Source organism: Ambystoma mexicanum, chromosome 9 (assembly GCF_040938575.1).
Source record: "Ambystoma mexicanum isolate Mex_15411 chromosome 9, UKY_AmexF1_1, whole genome shotgun sequence".
Classification (NCBI taxonomy): Eukaryota; Metazoa; Chordata; class Amphibia; order Caudata; family Ambystomatidae; genus Ambystoma; species Ambystoma mexicanum.
Window position 1 is genome coordinate 1,010,050,786 of NC_090931.1, and position 14,117 is coordinate 1,010,064,902.

The following is a 14,117-nucleotide window of genomic DNA, read 5'->3' on the forward strand; positions in this document are numbered from 1 at the left end:
GCGGTGGGATCCCCGCCGCTGTGCTCCACAACACCTTCTCCGCCTTCTTCATCAGTTGACGCTGCAGACAGGGAGAAACAAAACACAGGCATCAGGGCACTGTACAATGGACACATACACACATGACAGTTGTACATGAGTGGCATTGGCAAACATCAGACATGTCATCACAATCCCCAACACACATGTCATTACAACTCGCACACATGAGCCATACCACAGCCATATCACAACTGCCACCACCATCCATACACATACAACAGCATGAGCAGCCAAAGGTGAGCCAGACATCACATGCAACACAGGAAGTGCACCACACATGTACACACACCACCACACTTGCATGCATGTTTACACCTCTGCCAAGTGTCGCAGTGTTCAAACGGGCATCCATGTCACATCTGCCAATCAGGCTTCCACATACCGCTGTCACATGCATCCATGTTGCATCACTGTTGCACCCTTGTCAAATACACACACATGCACATGTACACAGTGCTGATACATGCAGCCAAAAACAACATACATGCGTGACATCACGGACATGTCTACTTACATACACATTCATCCAAACATGTATGCCCAGAGAACTGCATTTGGCATGCAAGCCTAGACACACAAGCACCATCCATGTCTCACACATTACAGCCTTCGCATGTGTCAGCCCCACAGCCCTGTACACCCCACCCATACTCGACCCCATACAAACAGATGTGCAACCTGCACACTACTGAATAATCACCACACGCACTGCTCACAATCAGGATGCATGTACACTCACCGCTCGACTCTAGACGGGTCTGCTTCTCAAGGACCTGGATGTGGAGCGCTGGGGATATGCGTTCCAGGACCCTAATCTGTTCTTCCGACAAGTGGCCCCGGCGCCCCTTGGCATCCGCTGCCTTCAAGAGGCGCCAGGCCTTGTTCAGGGTCCTGGACCTGAAGTCCTCCCAGCGCTTCTTGACATGTTGTAAGTCGCGGACTGCCACCCCCTCCGCGTTGATGGCAGTCACAATTTCAGTCCAGATCCGAGTCCATCCTTCCTTGTCGGCGCGGGAACTTCCGAAGAGGGCATCATACTGCCCCAGGACTTGCTCCACCAGGACACCAACTTCGGTGGCACTGAAGCTGGTGCCCCTCTGCCTCTCTGGCCGGGGGTTGTCAGCGGTCCCATATGATGTTTTCCCCGACATGACAACCCCAGAGGCAGGAGTGAGTGGGCAACTGGGTCCTGGGGCTGGGCTGTGGAGCGATGGAATCCCAGTCGGGAGTCTTTGGTTCCAGCAGGGGTGGTCACAGCAACAGCACCCCTGGCTGATGTGCAGGCAGCAAATGGCAGGGCACGTGGGCAGCAGGCAGTCAGGCAGCAGCAGATGGCAGGTGGGAGCGTGCTCGGGGCTCTGGGGGGCAGTAGTTCGGCCTTCTGGGTAGGAGCGTGGTCTTCCGTGTGCTTACGCGTGGCCAGCTTGATACAGAGTTATTTGGCACGTGAAAAATCTGCACGTCAGCGTGTAATTCGAGGAAAGGCCCTTAGCGCGTAAGCGCGTCTGCACGCATACGCATTTTCATTGGACAGAAGGCCCCTCAAGCGCAAGCGCCCCTGTGACGTGACGCATACAGACGTGCATGGGCATTTCAGCGTGTGTGAAAAACTGCACGTCCGCGTGTAATACGAGGAAAGGGCCCATGCGCGTAAGCGCGCGTGGAAAACTGCACGTCCGCGTGTAATACTAGGAAAGGCCCTTAGCGCGTATGCACGGCAGCACTCATATGCGATTTCATTGGACCAAAGGCCCTTAGCACGTGAGCGCGCGTGAAATAATGCACGTCCGCATGTAATACGAGGAAAGGGCCCATGCGCGTAAGTGACGTGACGCGCGTGTGCGTTTCCCTCAGCACGGGTTAATGGTGAGCGGGCCCAGCAGTTCGCTGTACGTGCCTTTCGTGGAGACCGACGTTTGTTGCTGCTTCCTGTTGTTTCACGCGCCATCACAACTTCACAGCTATCAAGGACGTATCTCTTCTTTTGGCGGGGGTATTGGCTACGCGTGTTTTTCTGCATTGCGCTAGTCAGACGGTGAGTCGCACACGCTCTTTTTCCCACTGCGGGTCCCCCTGTGTATCACACCCATTTTCGATGTCATAGTAGCCTGCGTGTCCCACGCGTACGCATTATTCGTGTTACTGGGTGCCATCGCGTACTGCGGGAGGTTGAATCCACGCACGTAGGCTGCAGGGTTGCGTGCACGGTTTTTCTGCAGTTTTGGGGTGCCTGAGCGTTGCGTGACCCGTCACCACATCACCGGGGTCACATACAGCCTTGCAGGTGCAGGGGGCCTGTTAACATCTTGCTTCCCACCCCCTTCACCCCAATTGCCCAGGTCAATTGTGGTGTACACCTCCCATTGGCACCACTCCATCTGTGCCAGCACTATTACATCTGTGCCATGGTTGGGAGGCCACCAAACGTGAGGGGCGCCTCAGCTGGGCGTACTCCTCGTGGCGGGCGTGTTCGGGGACGTGTCCGTGGTGACCAGGGAGTAGGGGGACTCCAGGGTGTCCAGGGCAGCCACAGAGGGGGAAGAGGCAGGGGTGCGCCACTTGAGCACAATGTTGTGCCATGTGTCGGTGCAGCCATGCCACCACCCCCTGCGGTTCCGGGGGATGCAGCTCCTGCATCTGGCACTGGCACCCATATGACCCGGCAGTCCGTTCCATCGACTGCCACGGGCCCAAGGGTAGTGGTAGCTGCAGGTGCAGCTGTGGACACCGCCACCCAGGCTCAGGGTCTGCCAGCGCAGGCTGCGTTGGCACTTGAAGAGCCCTTGGTAGATCTCTAACATGCCAGGGGGGAAACCATAGGGGCAGGCCGGGCTGCTCAGACCAAGACACGTGTCCCTGGGGCAGTCATGTCATCTGCTGCCCCGAACGGCCGGGTGTTGGCAAGTGCAGGGGCAGATGCACCCAACAGCACCCCAGTTGTGAGACTGCCAACCAGGACCGTTGCGGTCAATGACCCTGCCACAGCTGAGGTTGCTGCGCAGGGTCCATTAGTGGGCACCCAGCTGCCACTGACACAAGTCAGGCCTTTGGTCATCCCTCCACCTGCCACTCTCTTGGCTCAATCCACCGAACCCACTGGCCATACTGGTCAGGGCGGCCTTAGCCAGCCAGGGTCTGCGCCACAGTCCAAGAGGAGGAAGGTTGCACCTGCAGCACAGACTGGGACCCCACACACACCCACGACCTCCTGCACGTCGAGGAAGAAGCCTTTCTGTAAGCAGGAACTGGACTTCCTCGTGGACTACGTGCGGGGCCACAGCCGTGACATGCTAGTGGGTGCCAATAGTCAGACCACGGCTGCCCAACGTGACACCCACTGGAAGCATGTTGCGGAACATGTCAGTTCATTCGGCCATGAGGTGGCAGGGCGCAGGAGTGCAAAAAGCGTTGGAATGACATCAAGCGCAGCACTAAGGCCAAGCGTGCCTCAAATTACAACTTGACTCTGGTGACTGGCGGTGGGCCTGCACCAGAGGAGGAAGAACTCACTCCGCATGAGGCTCTCGTTGCGGAGTTCATACCACCTGAATTGGTCGAAGGAGTGGGAGAGAAGCTGGACTTTGATGCTCAGTCCAGTGAGTGTTGATGCGTGTTTGTTGAGGATGTGTGTGTTTCACTTGTGGGATGTGTTGTGCATGATTGCTGCTACATGTGACATGTACATGGTTCTGATGTGTAAGTAATGCAATGCTACCGTCATGCATGTCTCCTCTGCCTGCATGCGGGACTCCATGTAGTCATGCTCCCTTGCCCCTCCTCCGCCACTCTGCACCCCAGTTCCACCTTTGCACTGGTCTGCTTCAATCTTGCCAATGTGTACTTTCTTGTTCATGTGTCCTGTGTAGATGCTAACTTCCAGCGTAGAATCTGCCAGACATATGCCGTGTGGTACAGCCTTAGTACTCGATGCAGGGTATCTCACTTGTACTGTGCATGGGTCAGATGTCCCGCAGGGACATGAGTGCCCATTCATGCTCCATGTGCATTGCACGCATGCCCCTATGTGTCCTTGACTGGATGATCACTGTAATATAAGTCCTTGGTTACATAATTTGCCTGCCATCTCATCAGCCTTCCCATGTCAACTGTGGCTCAGTCCTGCATTGCACACATGTTTAGGCTCTGACAATATGTGTGGCTCACAGGCCTTAGCCTGTTCAATGGCCAATGACTCTGTCCAACTCTTGTTGTGTCTTCTTCACACGTGGGCGGCCTCCGGAGTTTCCATCATGTGTCCTGCCCACTGTCCCAGCATCATTTGCAGTGTTGTAATTTGAATCACATTAAGCTGTTGATGCCAGTCAACACTGCCTGTCAATACACAGGTGTATGTTCAGCCTTTGATACCATGCTAGGCATCCCTGCTTTGGTACTGGGGTGGAGGGGTGCTTGGCTTCTAGACATGGTACACATTGAATGCACAATGCACGTGATGTCTGAATTTGACATTGCACTGCCTTCACATTTCCTGGCACACACCATGTAGTGCTTGTACATGTAGGTAGTGAGTGGCGTACACATTTTCTGCACTGCATAGACCCACTTCCATGGAAACTGCCACCTTTCAACAGGTCTGATCACAGAAGCTATTCAAAGTACACCCAGCATGCATGCCAGGTCATATGTTGTGTGTCACATGTCTGCCGGATGCCTTTGCTGTCGGTGTGTGTGTGTGTCGTGTGCTTCTGACATGTGTATTGACCTTTTTCTCTCTATTTTTCAGGTGATGACGCAATGGAGGCAGAGGATGGTGTTGTCATGCCAGACACAGGGTTGGTAACACCACATCAACCCAGCACTAGTGGGGGTCGTGGGGTGGTAGGCCATGAAAACCCCCAAGTGCTGCAGTCCATCTTGTCTCTAGCTGCCTATGAGTCCAGCCTTGATGACGACTCTGACGTCCATGTTGAGTTGGATGAGCATCAAGTCCATGTGTCAGGGGTGAGTGATTCTGATGTGGACACTCCTCTGTCTGCGACACCTGCACTGAGGGATCAGACAGTCTTGGTTCCTCCGCCCGTGGTGGATCGGGATGCAGGGTCACCCTCCACACCAGTCACTGATGTGCCTGGGACATCACGTCGACGGGGGCATGTAGTCGTGCAGCCGCAGGCGGTGCCAACACAGCGAGGACCCCCGGTCCTTTGGTCCCGCAGGGGTCAAGCCCGGCAACGCGGTCGCCGCACGCAACCGCTGTATACTGAGTGGGAGCAAGATATGACTGCCAATTCCAAACGGCAGGGGGCAGCAATGGAGAACATCTCTGAGAGCATGGAGCGTGTGGCCCGATCTGTGCTCCCCACTGCTAGGCAGGTGCTTCTCCAGCAGCAGGCGGCACGGTCCACGGCCCGCTCGCTCAGGCTGGGCATGGCGGCCTCAGACAGGGCACGCCAGGCTGAAATGTCGTCTCTGCATCAAGCAATTGCTGCTCACGCAGAGGCGCACATGATTGCCCTGAGGGAGGAGTATGCTTCCCTCAGATCCACTCTGGGTGTCCTTATGATGTCCCAGAGGCAGCAGGCAGAGGAGAGGTTTGCACAGCTTGAGCGTACCATCTCGGCTGAGCTGCAGGCTTGCCGGGAGGTGCAGCGGTTGTCCAGCCAGGCCTTGCAGGACGAACTCTGTGTTACACGAGCTACCTTGCAAGAGGAAGCACGTGTATCACGGGAGGTTCTGCATGCAGACCTACGTCACATCGCCACACAGAACCAGGCTCACCTGTCCGGCAGACTTGCTGCCGACGAAGGGCAAGCTGCGGCTAGACGTGGCCAGGCTACTGTGCCACGTCCTCCTTTTCAGGATGAACCAGACTCGGACGACCATCTATCTCCCACATAGGTCGTGCTGTGCAGGCGTTGAGCCCATGGAGGATTTTTTTTTTGGCTCAGCATCATCGCATGTGGATGTTGAGCAGCACCCTGTACCTCCCCCTCCTGGGTGCCTCCCCTCCCCCCCGGGTCGTATGTGGCCATTTTTGATTTTTCTTTTAGTTTAGTTAGTTAAGTTTCTGTTTGATAGTTAGTTTAAATAGGTAATGTAGGCTTTCCATAGTTAGTGTAATTAGTTAATAGTTGATTTAGTTTAAAATTGCTAGTCTATTGTGCTTTCATGTGACGGTGCGGTGCTTTGTGGCTTTTGAAGGCATCCACTGTCTGTTCCAGCTGGGCCCTTCATGGTTGTCTTGTGTATGTGTTTGCTGCTTGGGTTCCTTGACTCACATATGCCACTCCTGCCTCCCTTATCCATGGGCTCGCAAGGATGGTTCGGTGTTACAGCATTTTACACAAGGGCTTTGGACTGTCATATCTGTGGCATGTCTGGTGCTGTGTGACTTGTGTTGCCACCCCTAGTGGGGATGATTTAGGTGTCATTGTCCACTGTTCAGCTTTTGCTAGATGGGGTGTGTCATGATTAATGTGGACATTGATTGCTATGCATTGTGTAGTATGTTTCATATCTTTCCTGTACATGTGCTTGTTGCAATTCATGCTGTAGATAGTGTTCCACACTTTGGAGGTGAAAGACGGACTGATGGTGTGATTTGTGATGTGACTGTCTGACATGGTCAAGTAATGAGATGCCTGATGAGACACACACAGATGACTTTGAAGCATTAATCATGTGTTTCATGCCCTTTCTGCAGGGGGATGAGCCTCCAGAGCACCTTTGCCAGCAGACATGGCCCATTGGACGACGGAATTCTGGACCCGTTTGTTGGTGCCCACATGCACATGTGTGCACAAGCAGAGGCACAGTGATTGCAGACCCACATCCTAGAACTGCTGACATGTTCCAAGGAACTCCAGGCAAGGTGAGCATCACAGGGGGGCCACGACACAGCAAAGCTTGCACCAGGCGAGTTGCACATGCAGGCTTAGTCACAGCACTGAGGTTGAGTTTAATGTTAATGTTAATGTTAATGTTAATGTTAAAGGTCATTTGTACCGCGCACTATCACCACCGGAGTGGTCCCCTGGCGCTCTGGCGGCTCTGAAAGAGGGAGGGAGGGGTGGGTTAGTGGGTGGAGGCTGGAAAAGTGCAAGACGAATATTGGTGTTGAAGCACACAATGCAGCTCAGATGTGTTTGTGGACTGATGGCTGTTGATAGTAGGGTTGTCTGGGACACTTGCAGGGGCAGTGGCACATACCCTCCGGTACACCAAGGTCCATTGAGGCACTTGTATGAACCATGTAGCCTTCCGAGACATGGAAAGGGGCAGCTCACAGGGACATACAGCAAGGGACATACTTGGGTGCAGTGCATGTCTTTTCCACGTACTTCATGATAAATGCACTGCCAACTTTGTTTCGGTCATGGTGGTACGCAACTTGCTCTGTAGTCATGGCTTGCTATATGGGTCTGTCTGCTTACCCAGGGAACATTGCATGTTGTGTGAATTGTGACACATTGGTGTTCCATTTGCCACACACCCACCAGCGGCTGCCTTACTGCATTGACTGCGTATGACCCGTCACAGGGGTGATGTTATATATGGGTATGAAGCATCAACCACAGATTGTCTGTTTGTAGAGTAGATTGTTGATATGGGGCATGTTTGGTGTTGTGTTTTTGTGTAATTGGCACGTACAGGTTGTTGACTGTGGCTCTCTTTGCAGCATTGCAGTGCTCCTGTAACCGGACCTGAGAGTGCACAGGCAGGAGGCCAGCACTCAAAACCAGAGCTAAGTGTCTTGTTTTTCTTACAAACTGCTCTGCATAGGCTTGCTGGGGAGTGTACTGATGCATGGATGTATGTGTGGTTCAATTTGGTATGTTTTTTTCTCCCTAATCACCCGTGATCCTATGCAATTTTGAAACCTGTACCCTCTACCCGGTGTTCCTGCTTCCCGTGCCTATCCAAGCAATGTTCCCTGACCCTCTTTCCCCACTGTGGTTGCGGATGCCTGTGTAAGCCCCGAACTTGCAGGCGCCAAAACCCTAGAGGGGGTGGTTGGTTCATACCACTCCTGAGCCTGGACTACAGAAGGCCATGACAATGATTTCCAAGTTTGTTTGGATTGTGTATGTGTTCATGCAGGTTGTACATTTACGTGCATTCCCTAGTTTCATTTGTCATTCCTCCTCCCCTCTCCTGCCACTCATTCCAGTCATCCAGTGTGTCAACACCTGTCCCGACTGCATATCCCTGAACCTCATTCCCCACCAGGGTCTCAGGGGCCTGTGTGAGTTTGACCTTGCAGGCACCCGGGACATGGTGGGGGTGGTTGTTTCGTGACACTCCCGCACCTGTACAGGGGACCTGTGACAGTACACATCCATTCATGGTGCATCATCTTATGTCAAGTACCACACATGTCTCACATCCTGTCGTGACATTGTTTTGCTGTGCTACCTTGATTGTTGCATCATTGTGGTAGTACTTGGCCTTTGTGAGGTACTGCTACGTCAAGTCATCTACTGGAGGGTGTTCGGGTTCGTTTTTATGCCTTGGATTTTGTGATTTTGGAAATGAGTGTGGATTCTGAGGGTTCAGGCATCTTTTTACACACAAGGTGGGAGATGGTGACGAAGGGTAAAGGTGATCCTGTGGCCAGGTGGAATTGAGGTTTGGAGGCTCCATGACCCAGGTGCAGTTGTTCAGTGGGTCATGGTCATTTGTGAGGGAGGGGGGGTTGTTGTTGATAGTTGCCTTGCCCTGCAGTGTGATGGGAACTCTGACATAGTAATGGTGGTATCCTATGTACATGTTGTGTTCTGCTGATCAATGCCTGTTCATGTGTTGTGTTTTCCTTTCAGGTGTGAGGGGATAGTTGTGGTTTGACATGCTGGGGTGTACACATGGTGGATGTTCACATGTGATGTGTAGGGAACACTGATGGTCACTTGAGTGCACATGTATATGTGGAGTGCATTTCCTTGCAGAACCACACACTTGCACTCTGATGCACTACATGTACTCCCACCCTTGCATATCCACGTGTACACTGTTTGCCTTCTGGTGCCCACTGTGTCCCGGCAGCACATGTTCTGTGACCGATCATGGATCCAGTACATGCCTAATTTGATGTTTGACGTGGTCTGTCACTTAGATGTGATGCTCAGGGTGTGCATCACACACAATGGCTGTTCACTGTGCTGTGCGCTGAGCAGTGTGATGCAGGAGTAGGACACTGCACACATGAGCTGCAGTGTTGATTTTGCAATGCATAATGTGCATGTAGACAGGCATTCATTGTGATGTTACGTCTACGACTGTTGTAATGCATTTGGAAATGACTTATTTTGGGTGGGAGATTTTGTTGGTCTGTCATTTCATCTGATTCCGGGTCAGGCAGCAGTGTCCGATGCCACTGTACATTTAGGACATGGCAATGTGTACCTTATCGTTACTGCATTGGTGTATGGGTATTGCGTGCCATGTCATGTTGATGTTTGGGAGGGTTTGAGTGACATGTCAGTGATGTCCATGGCCTGTTTTGCAGGTGTGTGTGATGCACACCTTGCATGTCCGGGTCATCCGCTTCTCAGAGCAACTAGCTGGGGGTAGATTTCTCTCCGCAGCAGGGCCCTCCCCCTGGAACAGACTTCCGGCCTGACTTGAACTTGAGGGGAATCATCTCCCGTTCTGGAAGCACCTCAAGACCTTCCTCTTTGCTTCTGCTTACTGTCTGCCTCTCCCTTGCAGAATTCTCCACTGGAACTGCACAGGAGCTGCAACTGGGCCACTCTCACCGACCTCGGTCCCTGGCCCAGCCACTCTCCACTTGCACTGCCTCCCTGGCAACCCCTGCACTGCAGTACTGTCTCTCTATCCCTACAGACCTCCCTTCCCAGCACTTGTCTGCACTTACCTTTGTAGTTGCCACCAGGCGACCTATGTATTATTTTTTTGGGCTACTTCCCCTGTACTGGACTCCCTCCCACCCTTCCCCTTCCACTTTTCCCATTCCCCTTTTCCCATTCCCCCTACCCCTGCACTTGCACAATCTCAATGACACCTGGCCTAGTAGTACCGTTCTCTGTGTTCCCTTGTTCCCCCCTTCGTGCCTCATTGCGCCTTGGAATACTTGTGTATGGCCCATATCATGTCATATGTCATATGTGTGCCTTTTGGTCACACAGGATAGCTTGTGTTTAAGTAGCTAGGGATGAAGACGATGTGGCACTTCCATGGCAACTATCTCAGGGTGGTAGGGTTGTGACAGTTAACTGTCTCTTTTTCATCATCGATTGTCACCTGGTATGTGCCAGGCCTGTGTGCACTCCGCAAGGGTGGGAGTTTAGGTGAAAAATGTGGCCACAAGCTGGGTCCGGGCTTCCTCGCCTCGTGCCCTGTCCCCTCCCATGGGCAGCACCTGTGCCTGTGGTTGGGGATGTGGGGGCACCACCATGTCCACCGGGACGCCCTGCCGTGTTGCAACATTGTGCAGGACACATGCTGCCACAATGATCCTGCACACTACTGGTGGTGCATAGAGTAGTTGCCCACCAGAGCGGTCAAGGGAGCGGAAACGTGACTTGAGCACTCCGAATGTGCGCTCCACTATGCCCCTGGTTGCAATATGGGCGGCATTGTATCTTACCTGGGGTGGTGTGGTGGGGTTCCGGATTGGCATCATCATGTGGTTGCTCAGAGGGTAGGCACTGTCCCCTGGGGAGGTGATAATACTTGAGATTATTAGGGTTTGGATATTTGTCTGTGTGACTTGCATGCATGTGCAAGGGCATTTGTACTCACCTAGGAGCCATGTGTCGCCATGCTGCCCAGCTTCCAGGGCCCGGCTCAGGACGGACATTCTGTATATGAAACTGTCATGGGTGGAGCCAGGGTAGTTTGCATAGACAGAGGTGATGATTCCCTTTGCATCACATACCACCTGTACATTGATGGAATGCCAGTGCTTGCGGTTTCGGTAGATGTGCTCAATGGCCCTAGGTGGACGTAGGGCCACATGGGTGCAATCTATGGCACCGAGCACTTTGGGGAAGTGTGCCACCCTGAATAAATCCAGGACAACGGCCTGCCTTTCTGCGGGTGTTCTGGGCATGTATATGTGCCTGCGGACTGAGGGGCGCGCTGTCATGATTGCCAGTACCTGGTGTAGGCAGCGTGACTGCGTGGCCTGTGAGACCCCCCCCACTATGGCAGTGGTCCGCTGAAATGACCCAGTGGCCAAAAAATGCAGGACATTGAGCAGCTTCTCCAAGGGGCTCAATGCTTGGGAGCAAAGGGTGGGGGATGTGAGGTCATCTTTCCACTCCGTGACCAGGTCTAGGATGATATGGGCTGGAAACCTATACCTGCCATAGACCTGGTCGTCAGGCATCCCAAAAAGGCTTGTCCGTGGTGCGAAAATGCGTGCCCTGGCTATTCTCCTCCTCCTGCGGTGTCCCACGATCAGTGCAGCGACAAATGGGGCATTCATCGTAGCTGTATATACGCGTTTGTTGTTTGCTTGCACTTTTATGCTGTGCGCGGGGATGCTTCCGGCCTGCCTTTGTGTGGCAGACGCGTTGACCCTGTGCACGGCTTTTGCCGTGCGCGGGTTTCCCGTATTCGGATACGGTCCGAGTGTCATCGCGTGTGATCGGAGGGGAGTGAGCGTACACGCAACTGGCCTGGGTACGTGTGTTTCGGGGTGCACGGGAAGTTCCACACGCGATTAGCCTGGGTACGTGTGTTCCGGGGTGCCAGGAACTTTCACACGCGATTGGTGGAAATCCACGTGTGTTCTGTCATCACGTGCAATGAGGGAAACACCTGCGCGCGTCACGTCACAGACACGCTCACGCGCTAAGGGCCTTTGGTCCAATGAAATCGCATATGCGTGCTGCCGTGCATACGCGCTAAGGGCCTTTCCTCGTATTACACGCGGACGTGCAGTTTTCCACGCGCGCTTACGTGCACTGGCCCTTTCCTCGTATTACACGCGGACGTGCAGTTTTTCACGCGCGCTGAAATGCCCATGCACATCTGTACGCGTCACATCACACGGGCGCTTGCGCTTGAGGGGCCTTCTGTCCAATGAAAATGCATATGCGTGCAGATGCGCTTACGCGATAAGGGCCTTTCCTCGAATTACACGCTGACGTGCAGATTTTTCACTTGCCAAATCACTCCGTATCAAGCTGGCCACGCGTAAGCACACGGAAGACCACGCTCCTGCCCAGAAGGCCAAACTACTGCCCCCCAGAGCCCCGAGCATGCTCCCACCTGCCATCTGCTGCTGCCTGACTGCCTGCTGCCCACGTGCCCTGCAATTTGCTGCCTGCACATCATCCAGGGGTGCTGTTGCTGTGACCACCCCTGCTGGAACCGAAGACTCCCGATTGGGATTCCATCGCTCCACAGCCCAGCTCCAGGACCCAGTTGCCCACCCACTCCTGCCTCTGGGGTTGTCATGTCGGGGCAAACACCATCTGGGACCACTGACAACCCCCGGCCAGAGAGGCAGAGGGGCACCAGCTTCAGTGCCACCGAAGTTGGTGCCTGGTGGGGCAAGTCCTGGGGCAGTATGATGCCCTCTTCGGAAGTTCCCGCGCCGACAAGGAAGGACGGACTCGGATCTGGACTGACATCGTGACTGCCATCAACGCAGTGGGGGTGGCAGTCCGCGACTTACAACATATCAAGAAGTGCTGGGAGGACTTCAGGTCCAGGACCCTGAACAAGGCCCGGCGCCTCTTGAAGGCAGCGGCTGCCAAGGTGCGCCGGGGCCATTTGTCGGAAGAACAGATGAGGGTCCTGGAACGCATATCCCCAGCGCTCCATGTCCAGGTCCTAGAGAAGCAGACCCGTCTGGAGTCGAGTGGTGAGTGTACATGCATCCTGATTGTGAGCAGTGCGTGTGGTGATTATTCAGTAGTGTGCAGGTTGCACATCTGTTTGTATGGGGTCGAGTATGGGTGGGGGTGTACAGGGCCGTGGGGCTGACACATGCGGGGGCTGTAATGTGTGAGACATGGATGGTGCTTGTGTGTGTAGGCTTGCATGCCAAATGCAGTTGTGTGGGCACACATGTTTGGATGAATGTGTATATAAGTAGACATGTCCGTGATGTCACGCATGTATGTTGTTTTTGGCTGCATGTATCAGCACTGTGTACATGTGCATGTGTGTGTATTTGACAAGAGTGCAACAGTGATGCAACATGGATGCATGTGACAGCGGTATGTGGAAGCCTGATTGGCAGATGTGACATGGATGCCCGTCTGAACAGTGCGACACTTGGCAGAGGTGTACACATGCATGCAAGTGTGGTGGTGTGTGTACATGTGTGGTGCACTTCCTGTGTTGCATGTGATGTCTGGCTCACCTTTGGCTGCTCATGCTGTTGTATGTGTATGGATGGTGGTGGCAGTTGCGATATGGCTGTGGTATAGCTCATGTGTGCGAGTTGTAATGACATGTGTGTTGGGGATTGTGATGACATGTCTGAGGTTTGCCAATGCCACTCATGTACAACTGTCATGTGTGTATGTGTCCATTGTACAGTGCCCTGATGCCTGTGTTTTGTTTCTCCCTGTCTGCAGCGTCAACTGATGAAGAGGGCAGAGAAGGTGCTGTGGAGCACAGCGGCGGGGATCCCACCGCCAGTCGGAGACGCAAGGCCCGGCTCCCCTCCCATGTTGTCATCTCGTCGGGGAGTGAGAAGTCCGGTGCTGCGTCCCAGGCCGCAGCTGCCGGGGGAAGGTCCAAGAGGCGGAGGTTGGAGTTGGACTCCTCGGCAGCAGAAGGGGCAGCTGGGACCCCACAGGGCCCAACAGGGGAAGATGGCACAGAGTCATCCAGGTTGGTGGGGGGTTTGGTGGAGGAGGAGGCCGTGCAAGCACCAGAGGTGGGGTCTGGAGGTGGGGATCCGACTGGTGCTAGTGGTGCAGTGCAGGACCAGGGACAGGAGGCAGCACAGGCCGCCGCGGAGGTGCCTGTGTGCAATCCTGTCCCTGATCCTGTCCCTGCATCATCTTGCACGAGCAGGGATGCCTACGTCCAGACCCATTTTCAGGCAGGGGATGAGCTCACGTCAACTGGCCTTCCTCTGCCTGCGGACGTGGCTATCCAGGTCCGGGGTGAGCCTGTCCTGGCTGGTG